The 16,954-nt window shown below is 39.8% G+C and overlaps 1 protein-coding gene across 4 annotated transcripts in view; it reads left to right on the forward strand.

Annotated features, from left to right (window-relative positions):
* Window positions 1-16,954, forward strand: part of lingo1a (leucine rich repeat and Ig domain containing 1a) — a 238,998-nt gene that overhangs the window by 180,236 nt on the left and 41,808 nt on the right. The gene's annotated exons all lie outside the window — the stretch shown is intronic.

A 16,954-nucleotide genomic window follows, 5' to 3' on the forward strand; every position in this document is an offset into this window, starting at 1 on the left:
GAATTTGCAAGACATGTCTGACACATTTTAAAACCAGCTAGCAATTAGCACAATTAAGGAAAGCATGACAAAACACATCACATGTGTGATAATGTAACAAAGCTGACTCATCTCGCAGTGGTCAGAACAGACATTTAAATATCGAAACATCTGAGCTCCTCATTTCACCTGAGTTAATTAGAGTCAGTCAACAGCACTGGACCTCCCATCTCAACCCGAGCACCGGGCAGGTGGCTGGGGCATTGCATAGAACCCTGTGTTATGATAGGAAGTACCTGGATTATGTTCACAGGTTGGTACTGTAGCAAGCGTGTGGTTAGGTTTACGCAACAAAAGATTGTAGGTCGAGTTTAGGAGAACAATGTAGTTTTGGTTTAATGTCAATGCATTTGCTGTGCAGTAATGTGACAAAATAGTGGCCATTGAGGCTTGCGGTCGGGCAAACCTTTGTCACATATCTGTGGATATGCTCTCCAGGACCTATAGTGAATTCAAATGATTTTTAATTGTGCAGGTTTGGAGAGCAGAATGGATAAAAGCGTTGAAGCTCAGATTACACTTAAAAACCACTCCAACTCTGCACTATAATTTTACAACAGCTTCATTGCTCTGACCCTTTAAACACTGATTGACGTAACAGTCATTGTGTTGCGAGAGTGGAAATTGTAAGAGCTGGTGCGTTCACTCTTCATCAGCACTTTTGCAGTTCTCTGTTACATTGTGCATTAATACAGTTAGTGTTGAATGTTTGTTGTGACAAAAGCTTTCAGGGACTTTTAATTTATCTGTGTGAGCCCCTGCTTTAAAAGTGCACCTTTTATGTACATGGAAATTAAAGCTAAATTATGTGCTAAACATGACATAAATTAACTTTTTTCCACTGTGATTGCTGTGGTGCCACAGATCTCCTCCATTTGCCTTTCAAGTTGCCTTACCTAATCAACAGCAGAAGATTTTATTCATGGTTCATCAATAAGAAAATTATTCCCTGCATTGCAATCTTTTGGACTCAGACGTAATGCAGTTTAGATCGGCATAAGACCACTAACTCTTTCTGACAACACACAAATGAATTATTAATCAGCACTGAAGAAAATTTTACACCCACTTGTATGCAGACTATCTGCGCTGGCTTTAACTGCGGGAGATTGGAATTTCGCCACGTGATCAAGGCTTATGTCAGCGATAAAAACATCTGGTGGAGACATGATCCAGCAAAGCACATGTGTGCACCAATGGATAAATAATCTTTCTCAGTTCAGCTGGTATGGATGTCATTACTCATGTCAGATTATATAGAGGTGGTATGTAATTCCTTGATTGCTCCCTCTAAGAAACATTAAACTGCTGATCTCTGTAATGTGCTGTAACCCTTCCTGAGCAGCTGTGACATTACCATCGTTACCATCAATCAATCCAATTCAGTTCAATTCACTGTTTCAGACCTGTGGCACGTAGAGGGAGGAAGATAGCAGATGAGAAGATATGAGATTAAGGATAAAAACAGATATGTTTCATACATAGGCTCATCATCTTCATCGCTAATAACCAGCACTCTGAAACGCAGCTGAGTTGCCTCAGTTCATACGCCTGCTTGACTCTTTCGATATTCCATTCCCCATTAAGCCCCAGCGATCCATTTTCGCAGGTCTTCACTTTCCTCATTGCCCTTCTTTTACAAGGCCAATATTTAATTACACCTCCTCTGATGACTTTACCTCATACTCGCTCACTATTCCATAACTTGTTTCAATTGATTCTTTTTGCTACAGATTGCCAGGATATTGACTAAAACTTTTTTCATAACAGGCTTATCCCATTTGACTCTGTAGCAACTAAAACAGAAGAAAAAGCTAAAGAGAAAAAATAATTGAGATCTATTAGGTTTCTGTGTCTCAGTAATATGTCCAGTGGACTGCAGTGATCTCCCAGTGGACAACCAGGCGTCACTGCTTTTCAACGCAGGACCATTACAGGAAGTGCCATCACTTCAGCTCCTCTGTGTCAATTGCTCCAAAATGGCCAATTTCCAGTCTAGGATGTGTGTTTTCACATTTTTATCATCCCCTGCCGTAGTTATCTAGTTGCACTTAGGGCCATCAGTCATCGACGCTGCGTTGAGAGGAAGCCGATGTGCAGTAAAACTGACGGACGGCTTTCCGCATGACTGAAGATGTATGAGACACACAGACAAGCTTGAGGGACTTTTACTTTTATTGTATTTTCAGTGCTGCTATAAGATGGCAATGGGGAAAATAGCCATGCTTACCATACCTGTGACTCAATAGAGCATTTTCAAGGTGGCATCTCAATCTTTGGAGGATGAAGTAAGTGACATGCTTTTTGTGTGTGTGTGTATTTGTTTTTTGAGGTTTGCTAATATTGAAGCAACTGTGAGTGTGCAGTGATTATACAGTTAAATGGATGTATTTCAACATTCAAGGACTGTTACAGACATTTAGTTTACATTTATATATTAAGCAGACACTTGTCAAAAGTGCATACAAATCAAGTACAGAAGATTTTCTTTTAAACAGGTTTTAATGGAGATCGAAACTGCATGTTCAGAGTGTGTTAGAATCTAGTCAGTTTGCTACTTGAAGGAAACCCTAAAAGTATTTCTGCAGCGTCACTCTGTACTCTTTTTTTTAATGGTTCTGCAGTATGCAAAAGTGCAGTGCAACATTTTTGAATGCCATTGGTGCATCTTCATTTAGAAAGTGACCATAACGTCACTTTCTGAGTGACAGTTCTTGCATGGTCTTCAAAATTTGCCAAAAACGACTACACACATCAGTCTCTTTATTGTTTGGCTTTGCTTTTTTTTTTTTTGCCTGTGTGTATCTCACATCTGTGTTTGGACAGCAGCTCCCAACATCAACAGAGTGACCAAAAAGTGACATTGTGTTATTTCCTGCCGTCACCGTTTGAGGATGAGCCACATCTCACATCTTTGTTGTCTCTGTGATATAATTTGTTATTTGGAAGCTTTCTTTAAAATCAGGAACATTTTCACATCCCTTAAATACTCATGATTTCAATACTTAGTCAAACAAGCCATCTAGTATGTGTAAACAGTTAATTTTAAAAATAATATCCAGCATCTAATATCTAATATCAGCTTACAGACTCGACGAGTGTCTGTTTTATTCTTCTCCATCTGGGTGAAACAAATCAAAAGCTGCTGTGCTGTGCTTTAAGAGTGCAGATTATATATTCCGCTGCACAGTATAACTGCCATGTACAGCATCAGAAAATGATTCATCATTTGCATAAGAACAATGAAGGGACACCTCTCAGTGAGCTCTAATGAGAAATGTTCTTGTTCGATGGCTTGCACTCCATCTTGCATACAAAAACCCCCACGACTTGACCTTTGAATTCTGAACATTCTCCACTGCGTGAAACTGCATCCATGTAGACAAGACAGTGGAGGAATGTAAAATAAAACATACTGGGATGCACTGAAATGCCATTTAGTTAATGGCCGTGAGTCACAGGGGCTTAATTTGTTTGAAGCTGGCAAAGTGTCCCTGATTTCACTTTATGAAATCTTGGTTTGAGCTTCTTAAAGTCCACATCCAGGCTTTCCATACTGTACTGGTAAAATTAGCTTCACCCTCGTCTTGTTTTCATCACCGTGGCTGTATTTCAAACATGCAGCCCTGTCAAATGCAAGATTTATCGGTACACATCATTAGACACCCCTGACTGTATTTGACTGATCTAGAATTCATGAATTTGGCTGAGTGAAGCAGTCTGTTTATTTTCAGTACCTGCAACATAATTGGTTTCTCACGCTTTAGGGCAGCGCTTCACTCTTTGTTCAATTACAGACAGTTTCCCTCCAGTTGGATTCCCTCAGTTTTTAATTCACGTTGTCAAAAGTCGATAATTTTATTCTGATTACACCAAAGGACATCTTTACATCAACCGTTTAAAATCAAATAAGGTACAGCGGGCTCACCACTGGTATTTTTGGAGAATCCATAAGCTCAGAGCAAAATGCCTGACAAGACTGACATTAAAAGCTGTTTTGACAAATAACACTTTTGACAGCAATACTCGCTTCGATGAAGAAGCTACGATGGAGGTGGAAGTTGTCCTATTCTTTTCTCCAGGATTGTTTCTTTCATGCAGGCTGATCAAAAGTCTGCATTGGATGAAACTAAAGAAATTAAAGGAAAATGTCACAACGAAACATTCATCACTATTAAAAAAAATCAAGCGCTGAGTGATCTGCCTCCCATCCCATTGGCTAGTTTGGTAGGGTTTTGGTGTATTTTTAGCCCTCCTGTTATCATGTCAGCAGATTGTATTTCCTGAGTGACGATGATGGGGTTTGATAACACTTTTTTCAAATCTCTATCCACAACACTGAGTCAGTGTAGAGAAAGAAAACAAAAAAGACAAATGACATATCATAACCAGCCCATTCTCACTCCCAGTGGGTCGTAGACAGCAGCCTGGTCTGACCCTTCTCTTCGTGATGCTGTAGTTAGCCCTCTAGCACGATTTCCGGAGACATCTGTCTCGTATAAAGAGTGAGAAAACGGTTCAAACACAGAATTTCCTGTGGGGGACAAGGATTTGAGTCCTGTGTGTAACCAAGTGTTGGTTGCTTTGTTGTGAAGTTGAATAACATCGCTTAACTTAAGTACATTATTTAAGTAATAATGTGTCCTTATTTTCACCTAAAGCATAACTTTCCCTTCCAACCAAACCAAGTAGTTTTTGTGCCCAAACCTGACCGAATTGCCACCGTTTGTCACAAAAGCTTTATTTTCAAAACAGGGTTAAGTCATATTTTGAAGCTCAGGGCCACTGACAAAACAAGATGCACAGAGTGAAAAAGGCTCAGAAAGAGATATCACATGATACCAAAGCATTCAGCATCACATGATGGTTTAGTACAAAGTGATCTTGTACTTTGTTACAAACAGATTTAATAAATAGCCTGAGCAGTTTTTCCATATCAGGATTATATGTGTCATTATTACCATGGATTTCAATCACAAAACACGGCGCTTTCTGCCATTTTTCCACCTTTAAGAAGTCATGACATCTATAGCTGCATAGTAGGCTGCCAGAATGAGAGAAAACATCCTGCTGGCTTTCCCACCATTACAGCACCAGTGGACAAAGTGCCTCAGGACATGCACCTACACCTTCACCACACCCCCACGCTCGCAGAATGCTTTTATGAACCTGAACATGTCATGTTTTTTCTTCCCCAACTGAACTTAAAGTGCGTGAAATAGTGTACATTTAATGTGTTACCAGCCCCTGGCTGCAGTTTGCTCTGCACGACCAGGTTTTTATGGTCAAACGGCTTCTGCCATTGACATAAACAGGATGTTATGATTTTGCAAAGCTTCACAAGACAACGTTTTATTGCAGGGAGCTTTAACTTTTTCAAGTTAATTACTTCCAGTGTTGGTCAGTTTGTGCAGTTACCCGAGATGGCTGCCTAGCTTCAGCTGCTTTGTCTATTATTATGTTTCCATCTTCCAGTAAAGATCCCTCTCATGTCAGGTATCTTGTTCAGTTATGTCGCTCCCTCCTACTCACCACTTATGTCCAGTTGTGTATTCCGCTGGCTCTGTCGAAAGAAGAGGAGTATTCAACAAAAAGTACTGCTTTCCTGTGTTTGAATTTTTTCAGAGGTTGTCAACACATAATATGTAAACATGATAGGAAAGGCACCACATCCCTGACCTTTAGCACTCAAAAGAAAACTGGAAAATCTAAACTCGGTAACAAAAATCATTCATTCATGGCCTTGCCTAAGGTATTAAATATGCCAGGGCCACCGCTGTTTATTCCTGTTCAAGTATTCTAGCTGCAGAGCTTCAGTGTCATGTAAGTTTTCACTGTATGCATACAATATATCAAGGGCTTTCAGTGCCCTTATCTTCCCGCTTGGTTTGTTGTAGGGAATGCTAACATCTTGCGAGAGACAGGAGGCGACCGGTTTAAAAGAAATTGTGCTCTTAAAGTTCAAAATGTTAAATAGCCAGTCACCAAATTTTCTACTGTACATTCAAGGTCTGTCAGGGTAAAGTCTGCAACTGACCCTCAAGGAATTCATTAGCTTTCAAGTGTGATATATTGAAATAACATCCATTACACTTAGATAAGCAGTTCAACCAGCTCACCGGTGTATGAAAAGGTAATCAAAGCAGTTCCACATTAATGCTCAGTGTGAAGTGTGCTTCAGTGATTATGAGATGTTCCGAGGCTTGTTCATCCAGTACACTAATGGCCTAACAAGGAACTACCATAACACTACTGTCACAACATGCTATGCTATAACAAAGGTGAGGGACTGGGGTGAGCAGCGGTCTTAAAGTTATAGCCAAGTTCACATCCGCCTGAACTGAAAAACGCAATCACTACTGCTCAGTGTTTGTTTCACAGTGTCCCATCTGAGATTAAAGAACAGAAAGACCAAACAGCTGATCGCATGGAATCTTCCTTTCAAGTTGGTGACTCTTAGTTGATTATTACAATCACTGACTCTAGTCTTCTCACTCCTTGCTAACATCTGCTCCATGTTGAGATTTTTCAGGCTTTAAATTCAGACATGTAAATCTGTACAGTTTAGTTTCATGCTGCAAGTGACAAATTAATAAGAGCTGTTTACTTTGTTGAGTCTGAATGACATCCAGCCATCCAGAGCACATCTGGAGTTCGGTCATTCTTGGCTTAAATGGGAAGCTGTGGCAATGTCTGAGAGCTAAAAAGGGGGGGGGGGGGAATCAATAATTTACGGGGAGGTCACATTGCCCAAGAGTTTAGCCTGACTTTTGGAAAGTCTTTTATTCTCACAGAACTGAATATCAGTAAGTTTTTCATGCCTTTCAGCTTGACCTACTTTTGACACGAAAAGAAAATGATAAGAGAAAAATCACCCCCTTGCACAGTATTTTCCTTTTCTGTCAATAGCCAGAGACTGCAGTTCAAAACTAGCCTTGTTTTGCATTTTTGAAATAAAGCTGGAGCAAAGCAAAAAAAACAAAAAAAAAAAAGGCCCAGATCTCTGGGAGCAAAATGTGTGTTTGTGGAAGATTTCCTCTAATCCTTGCTGCTAAGCGCAAAACAAGAATCCAAGGTCAGCTTTCCAAAGGATGCAGGGTCCACATTTCTATCATGTAAAAGGATTTACGGGGTTCAGCTTTGCGGTACATAAGTGCTCTGATACCATTGTCTCGCAGTATGCACACCAGCTGTGCATAGTGAGTTGTACGTTCGAGCGAGAATATAACATCTTACTTAACACAAAGCAAAGGCACATGGTTGAAAGGTACCGGCTGAGGATTTTTTATATGACTGCACAATAGTTGCAGTAGAGTCTTAAAACTTGACACATGTTTGACATTACATGAAAAGTATATCTTTTTTCTCATTTAATTGTGTGGTAAAGACAAATAACAGTTATATGCGTCTGTCACAGAGTCGTTTCAGACTGACATGAAGCAGAAATGGAGAACAAAGAAGGATAAAGTTGACTAAGATTTCCAGAATGCACAAGTACCTTCCATACTGACGCTTATCCTGTGTTGTACGTCTATAAACACTGTGTTTGCTGTTGGTTTTGCTGCCACGAGCTGTTGCCACGGAAACAGACCCTGTATTCATGTACACAGGAGTGTTTGCGAATACGAAGATACACAAGAGCTTGTCTCTAATAAGAGCATAACTGGGATTTTTGAAGTATTATCTGTATGAATGTCAGAGCACTCGTTGACACTCAGTGGGAGACGAAATGCAAATACATCATGTTTTCCTACAATATCTAGTTTGTGCAGTGTGTTTCTTACATATCTCATTATTGGGAGTATCATATTAAAACGTTACTGGGAATTAGTCTCTTTTGCTTATGATGTGTGCTTTAATGGTCCTCTAAATGGATATTCAATAGACTTAATCTTAACATATGAAATGGTTTTGTTATTATTTCTACAAGGATCTCACTCAGAAGACCTGACAGAAGGGCAACAGTGTGTTTGCTAAATTAATGAACAGTCTCAGGAGCAATAGGTGGACGCCCATTTTTCATTTTTGTTTTTGCCTTGTTACGTCACAAGTTCAGTGTTTACGGATCAGAAAAGTGCAGCTGAGTTGAATCAAAAATAGGGCGATGAAATAGTGTGAGTCCTATCAGTTTGCTGGATTTATGTTCAGAATTTGCAAACAGATTTTGAGCTCACGGTTGAGCCGCAACTTTCTCTTGCAAGGGTTTAGTCTTATCTCATGCGCGCTGTTGTGGCGAGATTCTGCTTTTAAAATGATTGCAAAGCATCAGTGCGTGAAGGTCATCGCCCCTCATATTGGTGGGTGCACTATGCCACCAAAGATTATACTACTCAGCTACTTCATCCAAGGCTGGCCGTTATGGTTTAGAGATGATTTCTACATCAAATATTGATGCGTTTGAACAGTTGAGAAATGGCTTACAGTGGATGGAGTACAACCGACAGAGAAGATGCAGTTTACCAAAAAAGCACAGAGTCAGGGGAAGAGTCTGATGAGTAGCATAAGTGACCAAAAAAAATGGATAAGAATAGAATTCAGAAGTGCACTGTGTGGTAGACCGACATATATAGTCCTATTTCCAAACTGATTTTATATCCTGTGTGTGAGAGCACATCATGGTTCTGTTCAGCTTTTGTTCCATTGGGATTTGATGATAAGCCCTCCTTGACACATGGTTTTGATTGTGTTCATTTTGTTTTTGCCATTTGGCTGATGTTCTTATCAGGTTTGATTTACAATAATTGAGCCGGTTGGATTTTAGTATCTTGTTCAAGGTCGAGGACACTTTCACTGGGCATAGCTGTCGATGGACACGTGGGCTGTTGTCAATTGTGATCTCGTTTATTATCTCTGGGTTATAGCTTGGTATCTTTTTCTAGGTCACCATGCTGTCCATGCTTGTGATATTTTTCATGATCATAATCATACGCTGTGAATAAGACCATTTTAATTTGTGAATGGACCTCTCACATCAAAATACTGTAATGCTCTCAGAACACCTTTTTATCCAATGTCCATGAAATCCATGTCCAAAAGAAACACTATGCTACTGCAGTGTTTGCTGTTCTTACCAACCGGTTTATTGTTTCCTTAGACTGTCACTTGTAGGTTTCTGAAGAGCCCGAGCCTGCATAACTCCTGGCTGATCAAAAAATGGGCAAAGAGGTGGAGCAAAGACTTCTTATGTTAATGCAAGTAACCACACAGTGAGCCACATTATTCGTCAGATATTTGCAGGGCAGATTCTCCGGAAAGCACCATCACTGCAAACACGGCCAAGCCTAGCAGACAGCTAGCAGCTAGCTATGACTGAGTGAGCAGAGTTCAAAACATGATTTTGCAGTGGGCTGTAACGAAGTTTATTTCCGCTGTAAAGTATGACATTTTAATTCAGGGGTCCATCGGGATTCACTTGCTTTTGAAGTCAGCCTCAAGTGGCCATTCAGAGAACAGCAGTTTTTGGCAACAACTTCATTTTTCAGTCCCAGAAGTCTCCACTTGGTTTTAGTGCAGCGTGCATTTTAAATCCCACCTATCAGTGAGGAATGAAGGCCCATTCCCCACAGGAGGCTGTTGTGTATGATTTGTTGTTTGGTCTGCTTTTACAGGGAGAACGCAGAAAAGAAGAAGAAACCTATTTCCATCAGTACCCACCTTGCCTCGAATACCTTCATTATTTTCTATTACAGAGGTGCAAGCTATTTTGTTCCCGTAACCTGATTAACACCCGCCCGCACCTTAAAACCACTGTGCTCACACAGAAATGTAATCATTTCATCTTGGTATTACCTCACTGCTTTCTGCAAGATGTGTTTGTCTCTCCAGCCTTCCTAGAAAAGACACCTCGAAACCCATAAGGCACTTCATGTGGCACTTGTATCTGTGTGATAGACGTTACTTTCTTGCTGGGTTCATTCAGCTAAATTGCACTGCTTTCCCGATTCCATGAAGATGTGCCCATACTTCCTGCCGTGTTACAAATAAGGCTCTTATTCCTGTGTGTCTCACAGACTTATCTCTTTGGACATTTTCAATATCTACACCTGCTGTTAATGTGGTTTTTACATATATGGATCATGCAGTGTTTGGATAAATAAGGCTAATTTTTTTCAAAGACTATCGAAAATGTTGACTGAGAATGTCCATGAATTTCTGTGTGTCAGTCGGTGATCGTTTGTGTGTTGGTAATAATTTTTCTTTCAGGACTGTGCTGCTGTGAGTTTGTTTGCTTCAAGCTAACTGTGTTTAAAACCAAACAAAACATGACAATACACAATATCTCATTTCAAAGAGCGAAATGACACTGTTTCCCTTATAGAAAGTCAATATTTTACACTTTCTTATTTTATCTTTGCTGTTAGAACTTTTACTTTTCCCTGCTTCTCCTGTTTTTCATCATCTGTCAGGCACCTTTTATTAGAAGATATTAGATAAATCATTATTGTTATTATTATTGGTACAATAGGCACAGTTTTACCTCACTGACCTCCCTGTAAGAATGCTATTTTTATCCTTTCACTTCATGAAGTGAAAAGGGAAACTTGCAGAAATGGACCTCGTAGATGACCATCATCTGTTCCATAAATCTATAAACCTTATCTGCCAGCCGCTGCTGCATTGCAAAGCAGAATGCATCAAGCACCATTCACTTGTTTTTCTAATTTGATCTTATCACATGCTGCATATATATGTCTCAATCTAGTACATTATGTTATGGTGTGATCTCCATATTTCAGAATGTGGAGGGGTGGAGGTTTCTGACTGGCCTTTGGAGCTATTACACCAAGGTCATCAACATTTGCCATCACTGTGTGGAAACTGTGTTGACCTGAAACACTGTCGTCAGTGCTCGATCACAATCCACACATGATGTTAAATCAATGGACGCAGCTCCATGGAAAAGATCCAGTATGACACTTTCAACACTGAAAATGCGTTATTGCTGAGAAAATACATGACTGGGCTGTTAACCTTCATTATGTTTAAAGTAAAAGGGTAAACTTTCAAGCACATCTCTTTTTAGTTTTTCCACAGTGTTATTTTGTTCTGATGGGATGTAAACACTATCACATTTGTGTGAATGCTGGGAATTTTGGATTCCCCTATCGCGAAGTTGCCCTAACACAAAGGTGAGGTTGGAATACATGACTTTGAAATGTCTAAAATGTTTTCCACCCTACTTTATCGGCCCACATAAATAATCTATTAATCATTACTTGGGACAAATTCAAGATGTACATCACAGATTCACCAAGTTACATAATTTGTGGTTTTGTGGTTTTGTTATTGTGATTCTCAAACTTGATTAATTGTTCTTAATTTCAATTGTATCCATCATCCTGTAATCAAACAAGCTAATACTTTGGCTTTTCCTCATTGGTGCAGGCAAACACATGAATTCAAACACATGAATCTATTCTTTAATATTGTACTGAGTATATTACGAGTACATATAGTGTACTGATCCGCTGAAAATGATTTCAAAGTTTCAAATCCCATGACATATTTGTAAAGCACTATATTTTTCAGCTCTATCAGTCCTGGATTCATATTGTCTTTCCCGCATGATGTCGATCAAAGCTGATGCCAGAAAGTCTGAGATACACTGAGTGAAAACCATTTCTCTTTGTATGTCCCCCTCACATACGCAGACAAAGACAATCTAATAACAGCCGATATTCAGCCTAGCGAGCCTTGTGTATCGCCTATTGTAGCGGTAGCCCATTTTCCCACAGCATGGTAGAAGGGTGGGAATAAAAGCGACAATGATCACAGAAGCATTCCTCCTCGAGGTCAAGTGTACAAGCGTAAGTGAGAAATAGAAGTCAAGAAATTACTTTTTCTTCCCTGGTGGCAAATGTAAATCTCCTATGAAAGCAAAGAAGAAAATAAAAAGATGTTTTGATTCTTCAGAAATTTCTTTACTACTCTGTTTCGCTTTCTGTTTACAAAAAGTCACACCTTTGGGTTGGTACAATAAATAGTTTCTTGAGGCTGCAGATTCCAAGGATACCAGGTCTGAAATTAAGTAGTAACCAAGCTTCCATTCTTACTGAGATTTATTCAGAGTTTAAAAAAAAATAAAATAAAAAATACTTCTGGCAAAGTAACACTTGTCAATGGTGACGACTTGAGTGTATCTTAATGGACAACTTAATTTGTTCCAGAATTACGGGTTGGAGCTTTACTCAGGTGGAGCTGGATATCCTTTGTTCTATTCCACCCTGGAGAGTGGTGGAGTGTGCCAGTGCGATGGCAAGACAGTAAGCAGACCTTAATTGATACCACAAATTATTCTGTCTGCCGGCAACAAAGCGTGGCGAGTTACAGTGAGCAGCGCGTCGGTTTAATGAGACTAGGTGTCTCAGAACTGGTTTCAGTGGGTTTGATGAGGACAACCAGCAGACAGAACGCTGTGGTCGCCTGTGATGTTTCAAGACATCGATCTCAGGAAGAATCCATTAGACACACAGTCAGTAACTTGCAGTGTGGGAACACTTGTGTGGGCTCCCAGCAGTCTTATCAAGTTGACATCAGCTTAGGTACCTGCAGAAGATTTATAAGTCCTCTGTGAGGTTTGCGAGTGTTTAATAGCACATGTAATGTTAGATTCTTCATCTTGCCCGCTTTAATGTAAAAATGAGCCTTCATTCTCTTTGTTCCTTTTCACTGGGAAACCAAACTAGAAATGCAGCCTCACCGAGAGCATACATGAACCAGCTGTTGACAAATAACCTGCCATGGTAACAAGTGGCAGTAAATAATGTGTGGCATCTGAGGAAAATAGCATTGATTGCAGAAGAGTCATTTACTTGCTATTGAGAAGCGATTTGTTGGCTGTTTTTTCTGCGCCATGTGAAGGATGACTTCTCAATACAGCAGGTGCAGGCCAGTGGGCGGGAGAGAGCTGTACATGGTGCGTGCCGTGCCAAAGTTCAAGCCAAAGGTGCTTTAACGATCTGGAAAGGCGGTCACTGAAAAAGAGTGAAGGGCAATGAATCATTTGCAAAAGAGATGCATCAAGGTGATCGCAGAGCAGAGCCCTCAGAGTGCAGCTTCTAATCTTTTCCTCTACTCATGATTACTAGCAGCTCTGAGCGCGTATAACGGCAGGAAGGTGAAAGCAATGTTAGATAATGGCACAATCATGGGTATTACATTGGAACCCTTGAGAATTCAAAAAGGGTTCCCTACAAAAGCAATTATACAGTCTGTTTGTCTCGAAGGTCTTTCATGCCACAACATTGTGTCAATAACCTTAAAATTGAAGTGCTAAGTAGGACTCAAGGGGCTGTGCAAAATGTCATTGCAAGGACCCATTTAGACCTTCCTGTAGTGCAAAGGCCAGTTTACAAAGGCGGAAGAAGAATTGAATGTGCTCTGCTCTAACTGTAAATGAGAGATTAATTACAGGGTCACATTTAAGATTGGCACAGCTGTTAAAAGCTTCAGCAGACGCACAGTGTGGACCCACGGTACTTAGGACATAATTACACATATTCAGCCTTTTAAAAGCCACCAAACTCAAATTTCGCCTGCACGTACAAGCAGATAGTTTATTATTATCACATTACTCATTCAATTCAGCATGACCATTTTTGATGTCCACCTATCGAGATCACAATCACCACTGTAAATATTAATAATTCCACCTCTGCTCCTCTATGTTTATTCGCACATTATGCAATGTGTACACTGTAATAACAAACTACTTCAAAGTGAAGAGCGTGCTGCCTCTCACTCACGCCATCCTCAGTGCCATTCAGGCATGTCACGACAGCCGAAGGGAAGCATTGATTATGAGCCATTAATAGAGTTACAAATAAAGACACAAGGTCTTTTGATTCTGGAGAAGCAGTCCTTTCAAACTAGTTCATGCAAAAATTAGAAAGCGTTCATTGTAGAACAAAAATATTGACAATAAACACACAGGGCTACTTTTTGAAAGCTTGTAATCTGGAATAATGCTTGAAAGCAATTTTATTTATGGATAATATTAATTTTGGAGATTTGTGATTCCACTGGAAGGGGAAGGGACAGATTATTATCATTATTACTACTGTTGTTGTTGTAACGTGTTGGTAACAGAATGACCTGTACATTGAAAGTGAAATGCAACATGAATTCCAACATTTGTTTACCGGCAAAGGTTTCAGATTGAAGATTTGTGAGATCATGTTATAAAATCCCTTAAGCAGTCATGTGCTTTACAAAGAAGAGTCTGAAAGAGTCTTTCGAGGATCCTCCCTTGAAATGTTCCAAACAGGTACTTTTCCCTCCATAACTTTCCCAGTCTTATGTGCGTTTTTAAACCAGATTAAGTAAAACATTACATATACTGTCTAACTGAATATATGTCAGAAAGAAGCAGCAAATGATAACATTCTGTTTTATTTAGATTTCATTTCCTCTTTTGGAATCGGACTGCAGTTAAGAGCTTTGATCAAGGAGTTGGCATAAAGTTTGTTTTGGATTCCCTCTTAATGGAGAATCTTGCACCCACTCTCCTAAAGTGGGAATCCATCCAAAACAAATACGGTTTCTTTAACTAAAAAACAAAATATATTCAGTGTCCCCTCAGTCTGACACATTGCCCACATGCTTACATGCGTTTAATGTTGAATCTTTGATCCAGTTAGGAACAAAGATGTCACTCTGCCACCAACAGCTGGAACCGGCTGACTGTAAAACAGTGAACAATGGAACTAAGTAAATCAAACAGTGTTTTTAGTCACAAAAATACTGGTTAGGCCTTAGAAGCTAACAGCATACAGCGATGCTTTCTTTATCCTGTACACAGTCAGGTGTTTGACTACTGCCAGCAATATTTATTTTCTTCTGAGGGTAAGACACGGTGCTTTATTTTCCCCTGCATGTTGTTGAAGGAAGAGGATCACACAGCCATAATAAAAACATATCCAGCTGAAAATCATTATACACCACGGTTAATACAGGGCGACGCAGCATGTGTCATTGTACACACTTTGCTGAGCCCACCTTGCCCTATCAATCGTTCAGGAGACCTTTTAATCCTGCTGCCTCCCTGTGGCATTGGCTGTTCTCCAGCTGGGAGCAGCAAGTGTTTATTGGCTTTGGTATCAGTTGGATACTTGTGGTGGCCTGCTTCACCTTTAATTTTTGAGGTTCTCGTCAAGGCTACGTCAAGTGCCTCTTTGACTTCAGCCATCAACTAGAAACTGGTGTAGTGCGAGGATCCTGAGTGAAGCACAGTATTGTTCAGCGATACTTCATCATATTTGTTGTCTGTCATGAAATAGAGACAATAAACTGCCGTCACCTGTTTTGTTGGCGAAACACGAGATGTTAGATGATGTCTGCTAAAATACAGCTGCTGACCAAACTAAAGTGTTAAAATTAATCACAACGAATTTTAATCTATAAGAGAGATGATAAATATTAGTACGCTGTTCTCTTTTTTACACTAATTGGTCTGATGAAGCAGTGCAATTAAAAGTCAAAATGTCTGAAACTGAAAGGCCCTAACCCTCCCAGTCAATCATATTTTTGGCCAAATGAGATTGCGTTATGGTATGTCTGCATCATTATGAGAGCTGACATTTGTAAATATTTGCTTCCTGCGTGTGAGAGAAAGAAAGGGAATTTGTTGCCAGCAGATTAATGCTGAGTCAGAACTCCAGTCTTAAGCAAGCAAGCGGTGTGGGAAAGCCCATTACGTAAATGTGATTATGGTATTATTTTACACATTTGGGGGGGGGGGGGGATCTGTTTTGTACAAACTTGGTTGATTTGAACATGAATCAAAAGATAGGAGAGTCTGGAAGGTTATTTACGTTAGGTTAGGAAGTTAAACATGGAGGGAGGGCATTGTATCGTGTCCTTCTTTTCCTTGCTTTCACCGTAATTGGAATGAGTGAGACAAATTCAGTAACATCACAGCCCTTTTACTAACCTGTTTTGAGAGGCAGTCCTGTACTAACTGCATTGTTTCATCCTGTCCATCTGAACATCACATGTCCTATTGTCCAGTCAGCGTTTCACTGAAGATATGATGGAAATATTTTGTAACGTGTTGAAGCCCAGAACGCCATGTTTTTGTTGCAGCATCATGATGTGAAATTGAAACATGTTGACTGCTGACGTTCATGCTGGCATATTTTGGTATCACTGGAAAATTTGGGGATTATGACCGGAGTTTAAAATAACATTATGTGGGATAACTTGACAAGCAAAATTATGTCTTCCATATTAAACATCCACTATCATGCGCAATATCTGGTACATCACTTCTTTTGGTCGCATTCTATAAATTATACAGTGATTATAATATATCTGTCATCTCATTTAAGTCATGTAGAATATTTTAGACACCCCATATCAGTCTTTAATCTAATTTAAGGGGAAATAATATGTGCCAGTGCACCTTTTTGCTGTGCTCAAATGCACAATGACATGGCAAGTCCCCAAAGGCAGAGTTCAACATTTGAGGTGAATGACGTGTTTCCTTTTCTTCAGCATTGAGACTGCGCCTCAAGTATCACAAAGGTCGGAACAGAAATGGTTGAATAGTTAAATGGTTTTTCCTTCCCCTGTTTTGCCACGTAATTAACCTTCAATCATCATTTCACTCATCAGTGTCAACTATAATACCGTAAATGAAATGTAGCGCCGCAGGGGTCTTCTAGTGCAGGAGAAGTCACCTGCTATTTTATTAATAGCTCTTCTGAGGCAGGAAATGGTTAATATGTGCTGGGCCCTCCCATGGTAGAGGCTTTAATATTAAATAACATGAACTGCTTGAGCTATTACTTTAAAATACTTCAACTCACAGAACAGTGAACCTCACAGCTATATACACTCCCAGGAAAATCATGCACTTAATGTCAGAGTGACTATGCCATGCATCAGCAACTGTGTTTAAAAAAAAAAAAAAGTT

The sequence above is a fragment of the Scatophagus argus genome, chromosome 7, assembly GCF_020382885.2.
Source record: "Scatophagus argus isolate fScaArg1 chromosome 7, fScaArg1.pri, whole genome shotgun sequence".
NCBI lineage: Eukaryota > Metazoa > Chordata > Actinopteri > Scatophagidae > Scatophagus > Scatophagus argus.